The 10,700-nt window shown below is 47.7% G+C and overlaps 1 protein-coding gene across 1 annotated transcript in view; it reads left to right on the top strand.

Annotated features, from left to right (window-relative positions):
• The first annotated feature begins 9,259 nt into the window (after nucleotides 1-9,259).
• The window catches only part of ccdc92 (coiled-coil domain containing 92), a 54,090-nt gene continuing 52,649 nt past the window's right edge, over nucleotides 9,260-10,700 (top strand). Inside the window, exon 1 of the mRNA XM_068006242.1 lies at nucleotides 9,260-9,445. The gene's annotated coding sequence lies outside the window, so the exon portion shown is untranslated. The remainder of the gene's footprint in view (nucleotides 9,446-10,700) is intronic.

The following is a 10,700-nucleotide window of genomic DNA, read 5'->3' as shown; positions in this document are numbered from 1 at the left end:
TGTACAAGCGTGACGGGTTACACCCGAGCAGGACCGGGACCAATGTCCTCGCGGGGGTGTTTGCTAGTGCTGTTGGAGAAGGTTTAAACTAGAGTGGCAGGGGGATGGGAACCTGAGCGGGGAGTCAGAAGGGAATAAAGTTGAGAGCAGCAAGAGAGGGGAAGACCCAGGGGAAATCTACAATACAAATAGTACAAACAGTTGTTCAAGAACAAGTGAAAGGGGAAAGCGTAGAGCAGCGGAAAGAAAGTGTACTTTAGACACGACAGATAAAATAAAAACTAGAAGGCATAAGGCGATTAACCCAGCATCAAAGCTGTGGCAGGGGGTTGGGAACCTGAGCAGGGAGACAGAGGAAAGCGTGTCAGGAAGGGACAGAAGGTATGGAGTAAAAGGTAAAGTGTTAAAAAAGGAAAAAGCAGGAACTAAGTGTCACAAAACATATTTGAAAGTTCTTTATCTGAATGCACGTAGCATTCGTAACAAAATGGACGAGTTAACGGCACAAATAACTACGTATGGGTATGATCTTGCGGCCATTACAGAAACATGGCTGCAGGGTGACAACGACTGGGAATTAAATATGCCAGGGTATTTAACAATCAGGAAGGACAGGCAGGAAGGAAGGGGAGGTGGGGTGGCTATGTTAATAAAGGAAGGAATCACTGTAATACAGAGAAATGATATTGAGACAAAGGATCAGGATAATGAAACAGTTTGGGTAGAGATAAGGAATAATAAGGGGGAAAAAACACTCGTGGGCGTAGTATATAGGCCTCCTAATAGTTGCAACTCTGCTGGAAGAAGTATTAATTAGGAAATAGTCGGGGCATGTAATAAGGGAACAGCTATAATTATGGGGGATTTTAACTATCATATTAACTGGACAAATCAAATTGGGCAGGGCAGCCTTGAGGAAGAGTTTATTGAGTGTATTAGGGATGGATTTCTTGAGCAGTATGTAACTGATCCTACAAGGGGGCAGGCAACCTTGGACCTGGTCCTGTGTAATGAGCCAGGATTCATTAATAATGTCCTAGTTAAGGATCCCCTTGGAATGAGTGACCATAACATGGTTACATTCCATATCCAATTAGAGGGTGAGAAGGTTGGTTCTCAAACAAGCGTACTGAGCTTGAATAAAGGAGACTATGATGGTATGAGAGCGGAATTGATTAAAGTGGACTGGGAAAATAGATTTAGGGTAAGACGGTACATGAGCAGTGGTGTTCATTTAGGGAGTTATTTTACAACTTTCAAAAAGAATATATTCCACTGAGGAAAAAAGGGTGTAAAAGAAATGACAGCCATCCGTGGCTAAGTAAAGAAATTAAGGATAGTATCCGACTAAAAACAAGGACATATAAGGTAGCCAAACTTAGTGGGAGGATAGAAGATTGGGAAGTCTTCAAAAGACAGCAAAAAGTAACTAAAGGATTGATTAAGAAAGGGAAGATAGATTATGAAAATAAATTAGCAAAAAATATAAAAACAGATAGCAAGAGTTTCTATAGTTATATAAAAAGAAAAAGGGTGGCTAAGGCAAACGTAGGTCCCTTAGAGGATGAGACCGGGAAATTAATGGTGGGAAACATGGAGATGGCAAAAATGCTGAACAAATATTTTGTTTCAGCCTTTACGGTAGAGGACACTAAGAATATCCCAAGATTGGACAAACAGGGGGCTCTAGGGGGGGAGGAACTAAATACGATTAAAATCACTAAGGAATTAGTACTCAGTAAATTAATGGGACTCAAGGTGGATAAATCCCCTGGACCTGATGGATTACATCCGAGGGTCTTGAGGGAAGTGGCAGTAGGGATTGTGGATGCTTTGGTAATAATTTTCCAAAATTCTCTGGACTCGGCAAAGGTCCCGGCAGATTGGAAAACTGCGAATGTAACACCGTTATTTAAAAAGGGTAGTAGGCAGGAGGCTGGAAATTATAGACCAGTTAGCCTAACATCTGTGGTGGATAAAATTTTGGAGTCTATTATTAAGGAGACCGTAGCGGAACATTTGGATAAACATAATTTAATAGGACAAAGTCAGCATGGCTTTACGAAGGGGAAGTCATGTCTGACAAATTTACTTGAGTTCTTTGAGGACATAACGTACAGGGTGGATAAAGGGGAACCAGTGGACGTAGTGTATTTAGACTTCCAGAAGGCATTCGACAAGGTGCCACATAAAAGATTATTACTCAAGATAAAGAATTACTCGATTGGGGTTAATATTCTGGCATGGGTGGAGGATTGGTTATCTAACAGGAAGCAGAGAGTTGGGATAAATGGTTCATTCTCGGACTGGCAACCAGTAGCCAGTGGTGTTCCGCAGGGGTCGGTGCTGGGTCCCCAACTCTTTACAATCTATATTAACGATTTGGAGGAGGGGACCGAGTGTAACATATCAAAGTTTGCAGATGATACAAAGATGGGAGGGAAAGTAGAGAGTGAGGAGGACATAAAAAACCTACAAGGGGATATAGACAGGCTGGGTGAGTGGGCGGAGATTTGGCAGATGCAATACAATATTGGAAAATGTGAGGTTATGCACTTTGGCAGGAAAAATCAGAGAGCAAGTTATTATCTTAATGGCGAGAAACTGGAAAGTACTGCAGTACAAAGGGATCTGGGGGTCCTAGTGCAAGAAAATCAAAAAGTTAGTATGCAGGTGCAGCAGGTGATCAAGAAGGCCAACGTAATGTTGGCTTTTATTGCTAGGGGGATAGAATATAAAAACAGGGAGGTATTGCTGCAGTTATATAAGGTATTGATGAGACCACACCTGGAATACTGCATACAGTTTTGGTGTTCATACTTAATAAAAGACATATTTGCTCTCGAGGCAGTACAAAGAAGGTTCACTCGGTTAATCCCGGGGATGAGGGGGCGGACATATGAGGAGAGGTTGAGTAGATTGGGACTCTACTCATTGGAGTTCAGAAGAATGAGAGGCGATCTTATTGAGACATATAAAATTGTGAAGGGGCTTGAATCGGGTGGATGTGGTAAGGATGTTCCCAAGGATGGGTGAAACTAGAACTAGGGGGCATAATCTTAGAATAAGGGGCTGCTCTTTCAAAACTGAGATGAGGAGAAACTTCTTCACTCAGAGGGTAGTAGGTCTGTGGAATTTGCTGCCCCAGGAAGCTGTGGAAGCTACATCATTAAATAAATTTAAAACAGAAATCAACAGTTTCCTAGAAGTAAAGGGAATTAGGGGTTACGGGGAGCGGGCAGGAAGTTGGACATGAATTTAGATTTGAGGTTAGGATCAGATCAGCCATGATCTTATTGAATGGTGGAGCAGGCTCGAGGGGCCGATTGGCCTACTCCTGCTCCTATTTCTATGTTCTTATGTGCTTATGACACAGATTTAAGGTGATTGACAAAAGAACCAAAGGTGACATGAGGAAAAACTTTTTTACCCAGCGAGTGGTTAGGATCTGGAATGCACTGCCCGAGGGGGTGGTGGAGGCAGATTCAATCATGGCCTTCAAAAGGGAACTGGATAAGTACTTGAAAGGAAAAAATTTGCAGGGCTATGGGGAAAGGGCGGGGGAGTGGGACTAGCTGGATTGCTCTTGCATAGAGCCGGCACGGACTCGATGGGCCGAATGGCCTCCTTCCGTGCTGTAAACTTTATATGATTCTATAGACAACAGGGATAGTGTCTCTCTCTCCTCCTATAAAATGTTTCTTAAAACCTCCTCCTTTGACCAAGCTTTTGGTCACCTGTCCTAATATCTCCTTATGTGGCTCAGTGTCAAATTTTGTTTGATAATCACTCCTGTGAAGCATCTTGGGACATTTTACTACATTAAAGGCGTTTTTATTTAAGAATTACTCACCTGTTCCTCACAAATTGCAAGTTGTTGTTGTACTGAACACTCTTCTGCTCTCAATGAATTAGAATAAAATGCAGGAAAGATTTTAACGGGTGCTGAGTCTCGCAGTTAACATTCAGTTCATTCAGTCTGGCCTCTTGAGCAGCCCCGATTTCCATCGCTCCACCATTGGCGGCCGTGCCTTCAGCTGCCTAGGCCCTAAACTCAGGAATTCCCTCCCTAAACCTCTCCGCCTCTCTTGTTTTGATCACTTTCTGCAGGCAAACATCAAATGATGTTATAAAAACAGCAAAAGTTCTGCAAAAATCTGACATTACCCAACCAGGGTGACCCCCTCCTTCAGTTCATCAAATGTCTCCTTCACCATGGACTGTTGGTGTGACTGGAATTTAGATCCTTTCCACAAGGGACAGACAAGAAACAGATCAGGCAACATGTTTACAGCAGATTCTCTCTCACACATCACCAAGAGTCACGAAGGAGACTTATTGTTAACCTGAAGGCCTTCTACAAAATAGGGCCGGCTGAAACACTAGCCTTGACACCGAGTATTGCAGGTGACCCTTCCCGTGAGATCCAGTGACATTTAAGTCTTTAAAAACCCTAGAATCAGCTGATTTCCTGTAACCCTGATTCCATGGTGATTATCAGGAGGTCAGTATAGCAGACAGGCCCCTCAGTGAGTCATAATGATCCTCATTGATGAGAAAAGCTGATTTCCTTCCCAGGAAATGTTGCCAATAAATGTCAGTAGTTGGTGAAGGGTTAATGGTTGAGAAGCTGAGATTTATCTGATTTCTGAGGCGAAAGTAACTTGGGGCTGAGGATCTGCCTGAAGTGCAAACGTCCCGGTGATTCAGACCTGGTCCATTCAGCTACCACAATGTGACCTGTTCAGGTATTCAGAGTAACCTGCACTTTGAATCTTATTTTAAAAAGTAGCATTTACAGAAATGGATAAGAAAGTGAAGGGTTAATTCCATTGCCCTGCTATCCGACCAATCCGGGCGTGATGCATCGTCCCATTCATTTTATAGAAACAAAAAGATTAAATTATTCTGAAAAAAATGTTTTGTGCACGGAATATTAATTTAAACTCTATTCATCTTGGAAAGTCACGTATGTCACCCCATATCAATCTACTCAACATATTAAAAATCTTCCATCTGCAAGCACTTCCTGTCAACTTTGTACATTATAAGTTCCAATATCCAGATTTATACTGGGAGCTGTCGCTGTAAACTCGTCACACTGTAATTACACCGTCAGTACAGGTGCTGCAGTGCTACCACTGGTGGGAGAATGTAATTACAGTGTGACAAGTTTACATAGACAGTTTCCATTATAAATGTTGACATTGGAATTTGTAATGGAAATATATAGAAATAAGGACAGAATGTATGACTTTAAAATGGGGGCTGAATTATGCTCGAGTCACATTATCCCTCGTCCTCTAACCTGATGGCTACTCTTGGTCTTATCTGCCTATGGGCAGAGTTACTGGCAATCAGATAACAGTATTATAGACGGCCAGAGTTACTGTTCGAGTCACACAGCCAGTCCCAGGGACATGTTATGCTGCTGTAGAGAAAGAGTGACCTCACTAATGAGTAAAGATTTAGTCATCATCTGCACTCTTTAAAGGTTTCAGAACTAAAACCATAAATTTAAGAGATTTATTTTATCCTCATTCTCTGGCTGGTAGAATCATAGAAAGGTTACAGCACAGAAAGAGGCCATTCGGCCCATCGAGTCCGTGCCGGCTCCATGTAAGTGCAATCCAGCTAGTCCCACTCCCCCACCCTTTGCCTGTAGCCGTGCAAATTTTCTCCTTTCAAGTACTTATCCAGTTCCCTTTTGAAGGCCATGATTGAATCTGCCTCCACCACCCCCTCGGGCAGTGCATTCCAGATCCTAACCACTCGCTGCGTAAAAAAGTTTTTCCTCATGTCACCTTTGGTTCTTTTGCCAATCACCTTAAATCTATGTCCTCTGTTTCTTGACCCTTCCACCAATGGGAACAATTTCTCTCTATCTACTCTGTCCAGACCCTTCATGATTTTGAACACCTCGATCAAATCTCCTCGCAACCGTCTCTGTTCCAAGGAGAACAACCCCAGCTTCTCCAGTCTATCCACGTAACTAAAGCCCCTCATCCCTGGAATCATTCTAGTAAATCTCCTCTACACCCTCTCTAAGGCCTTCACATCTTTCCTAAAGTGCGGTGCCCAGAACTGGACACAATACTCCAGTTGTGGCCGAACCAGTGTTTTATAAAGGTTCATCATGACTTACTTGCTTTTGTACTCTATGCCTCTATTTATAAAGCCCAGGATCACATACGTTTTGTTAACTGCTTTCTCAACCTGTGGTTTTTTTTTACTATTAAATATTTTAATTGGTGCCTTCACTTGTAGTTTTATAAATAAGCATTTATTATTTAATTAATAATTGTTTCCTGGTTCACACAAATTTAAAGCAGTTGAAAATCATTGAAATGAAACAAACAAAGAAAGAAGGTAGCTGATGAATATCGAAAAGAGTTTGAGGAAAGATTAAGAGGGGAGATGATGAGAATTTTTTTTTTTGCCCAGCGAGTTGTTGTGATCTGGAATTCACTGCCTGAAAGGGCGGTGGAAACAGATTCAATAATAACTTTCAAAAGGGAATTGGAGAAATACTTGAAGAGAAAAATTTGCAGGGCTCTGGGGAAAGAGCAGGGGAATGGGACTAACTGGAGAGCTCTTTCAAACGGCAGGCATGGGCTCGATGGGCCAAATGGCCTCCTTCTGTGCTGTAAGAGTCTATGATTCTATGGGGGAGAAATTCACCTCGCACCAGTTTCCGGTGCAAAATCAGCGTCACAATCAGAACGTATGGCTAAAGACATCAGCATGGGGCCCGAGCCAAAGTCATCGGGCCTCATTTGAATGAAACAGACAAACTGCGGTCACCGATCGAGCATCAGTTCATCGTTTGTGGCCTCAGGAATCCCGGCCGGCCCGTGGGGAGATCCTGGGGGAGGAGGGGGGGGGGGGGGAGGAAGAGGGGGGGGGGGCCAGGCCAGCAGTGGCCCATGGTGTTTCCATGGAGACAGGAGGGGCATTTCTACTGGCTCCACAGAAATGAAACTAATAAAAGTTTTCTGGCCACTGTTTGAGCGGCCTCCAGTGTTCCCTTTAAGGGCGATTGGTCAAGATCCAGGACAGCTGGGCGGAGCCCGTTTGTAGCCGGACCCCGCTTTGCATATCCAAGGTGCCTAACGCCTGTTTCAGGCGGGAGTTCTACACACCTAAAAGTCGCCAGCTTCTAATCTGGCAGCCGCGTGCTTCGGTGGGAGATTGGGCACGATCCGAAATTCATCCTCAACCCTTCATTTCTCACCCCAATAAATGGGCGAAATTACGTTGAATTTCTCCCCAATATTTAATACTAAAATATTGATGACCTCCTGTGGGGAAACTCATGGACTCTTGCTGTAACTCTCTCCGCCTGTGTCCTGTTCACTAATTCCTTCTCTCTCTCGCTCTCCCTCTCAAAACTAATAGTAAAAATTTATAAATATATTAAGAGAAAAAGAATGGTAATGGGGAATGTGGGCCCATTAAAGACAGATGCAGGGGAGGCTGCAATGGACAATAAGGAAGCGGCAGACTGGTTAAATGAGTTACTTTACATCGAGTCTCACTGTAGAGGAAGAGGGCAAAATACCAACGATACAATGGAACCTAAAAAGAGGTCAAAGGGAGGAATTTAATGGATTTAATACAAGTTTTAAAAAATTGCTAATGGAGAAAATAATGGGACTTAAGATAGGCAAATCTTCAGGATCCGATGGTTTCCACACCAGAGTGTGGCTGATGGAGTTTAATGTGGGGAAGGGTGAGGTCGTCCACTTTGGATCGGAGAAAGACAAATCGGAATATTTTCTCAATGATGAGAGACTAGGAGCTGTGGAGGAGCAAAGGGATTTGGGTGTCCCGGTACACAATCACTAAAAGCTAATGCACAGGTACAAAAAGTGATCAAAAAGGCTGAATGGAATATTCTCCTTTATCTAATGGGGACTGGAATACGAAGGGGAGGCAGTTATACTTCAGTTGTACTGAGCCTTGGTCGGACCCCAGCCACTCGAACCCCGCTCTCCTGCTCATTCCCCATTTGTAACATTCCTCTTTTTTGGGTATCGATCTCATTCCTTTCTAATAGGAGAATTCCACATTCGACCTGCTCTTTGTGTAAAGACATTTATTCCAACGCCAATTTTGTAATCATCAAAATTGAGCTGTTTTGTTACAGTTGTATTAATCAGTGAAAATAATCCAGCACCATTTTCCTGATCATAAACCTTGGGGACCTGGATCAGGTTATCAGATACTGACGGAGCTTCAGTGGAGTGGGCGCTGGGAGTGTGGGATGGGCTGGATCGGGAGGGCGGGGCTGGGGGCTGTTTGTGGAGGCGGGGCTGAGTGTGAGGGGTGGGGCTGTGTGTGGGGGCGGAGTTGAGTGTGGGGGCGGAGCTGAGTGTGGGGGCGGAGCTGAGTGTGGAGGTGGGGCTATGTGTGGGGGCGGGGCTGTTTGTGGGGGCAGGGCTGTTTGTGGGGGGGTGGAGCTGTGTGTGGGGGCGGGGCTGTGTGTGGGGGTGGGGCTGAGTGTGGGGGCGGAGCTGTTTGTGAGGGTGGGGCTGTGTGTGGGGGCGGAGCTGAGTATGGAGATGGGGCTATGCGTGGGGGCGGGGCTGTTTGTGGGGGTGGGGGTGAGTGTGGGGGCGGAGCTGTTTGTGGGGGCGGGGCTGTGTGTGCGGGTGGGGCTGAGTGTGGGGGCGGAGCTGAGTATGGAGGTGGGGCTATGTGTGGGGGCGGGGCTGTTTGTGGGGGCAGGGCTGTTTGTGGGGGGGGGCGGAGCTGAGTGTGGGGGCGGGGCTGTGTGTAGGGGTGGGGCTGAGTGTGGGGGCGGAGCTGAGTATGGAGATGGGGCTATGCGTGGGGGCGGGGCTGTTTGTGGGGGTGGGGCTGTGTCAGGGGTGGGGCCTGGGTCTGGGCGGGGCCTGTGTGAGGGGCGGGGCTGTGTGTGAGGGTGGGACCTGTGTGCATGGGAGGGAGGCGGGCCTGCGTGAGGGGCCTTGGTTTGGGCGGGACCTGTGTGAGGGGCGGGGCCCAGGTCTGGGTGGGGCCTGTGTGAGGGCAGGGCCTGGGTCTGGGCGTGGCCTGTGCGAGGGGCGGGGCTGTGTGTGTGGGGGCGGGGCTGTGTGTGGGGGTGGGGCCTGGGTCTGGGCGGGGCCTGTGCGAGGGGCGGGGCTGTGTGTGTGGGGGCGGGGCTGTGTGTGGGGGTGGGGCCTGGGTCTGGGCGGGGCCTGGGTCTGGGCGGGGCTGTGGGGGGCGGGGCCTGCTGCCCCTTGCTGTGAGCGGGAACAGCCAGCAGGTGTCGCGGCGTCACTGGGCGCGCGGCCGGTTGCCATGGTGCGGTTACCATCTCAATGCGCGCGCTCCCGAGTAAACAGCGGCGGAACCGGAGCGGCGCCGGGAGCGAGAGTCGGAGTCGGACCCGGACTGGACCCGGAGCGGGAGCGGGAGCGGAGCGAGGGACGGACGGCAGGTGGGAGCGGCCGGCGGGCGGGCGAGGGGCCGGGGGCCGGGGTCCGGGCCCACCCACACTCCGGGGGCAGCGGCTCGCGGTACAACGCGGCTGCGGGTCGGTGCGGCCCGGGCTCTCCCCGCACTGCGGGAGGCGGCCGGGCCGGGGGGGGTCCCGGTGGGTCCGGGGTCCGGTCCCTGAGGGTCCGGGGTCCGAGGGGCCCAGGCCGGGTTGGGGACGCGCCGCATTGCAGGTGCGGTCTCTGGGGTTGCGGTCCCGCCCTGTCCCGGGTGTCTGAGCCGATGCGGCGGACCCGGTCCCGGACCCGTCCCCTGACCGTGCGGCCCTGCGCCGGGCCCGAGACCCGGTAAATGTCGGTGTTTATTGGGGTGATTAATATTCCCCCAGTGTCGGTGTTTATTGGGGTGATTAATATTCCCCAGTGTCGGTGTTTATTGGGGTGATTAATATTCCCCAGTGTCGGTGTTTATTGGGGGTGATTAATATTCCCCCAGTGTCGGTGTTTATTGGGGTGATTAATATTCCCCAGTGTCGGTGTTTATTGGGGTGATTAATATTCCCCCAGTGTCGGTGTTTATTGGGGTGATTAATATTCCCCCAGTGTCGGTGTTTATTGGGGTGATTAATATTCCCCCAGTGTCGGTGTTTATTGCATCGACTCCATCTCCTGCAAGTCTTTTCTAACTTTCCCTTTCACGGGGTATGATCAGTTTGCCCCCGGGGGGGATTTAATTCCTACCCGAGCTGCAGAATAACAAATCTGAAATAAGATTAAAAACTGAATTTGGGTTTTGAGGAGCTTCGGGGACCGAGTTATTGCCTCTGTTCGAGCTGTAAGTTGGTGCTGCTTTGCATTGTATTGAATTTGATTTGATTTGTGTTCAACCGAAGGAACTGCTGATGTGAAATGCACCCCAGTGGATTTGTGAGGAGTCCTCTGCCCCCTTGCCATCTGCTCCACTCGAGTCCTCCATCAGCCGCTGCCCAGACATTCAAGCATTTTTTTCCCGTGTCTCTTTATGGGTCACAGAGCTGAGTCCAGTGATTGTGTGCAAATAGGCGTTTGCTGTCCAGAAACATGCTCATTTTAATGTCGCCCTTGTGTTTCAGTTTACTGGGGGAAGCGTTATGTTGGCTGTGATTATTTTTAATATAAAGCATTGGTCTAGAATTGAAGCTCAATGTGACAAATGTTTTAATCCCCATATAAAGATGGAGGAAAACTGACTGATCATCATCTGAAAAGTTCAGCTTG

The sequence above is a fragment of the Heptranchias perlo genome, chromosome 25, assembly GCF_035084215.1.
Source record: "Heptranchias perlo isolate sHepPer1 chromosome 25, sHepPer1.hap1, whole genome shotgun sequence".
NCBI lineage: Eukaryota > Metazoa > Chordata > Chondrichthyes > Hexanchiformes > Hexanchidae > Heptranchias > Heptranchias perlo.
Note: the sequence above shows the minus strand (reverse complement) of the source record. Positions and strands in the feature narration are given on the sequence as shown.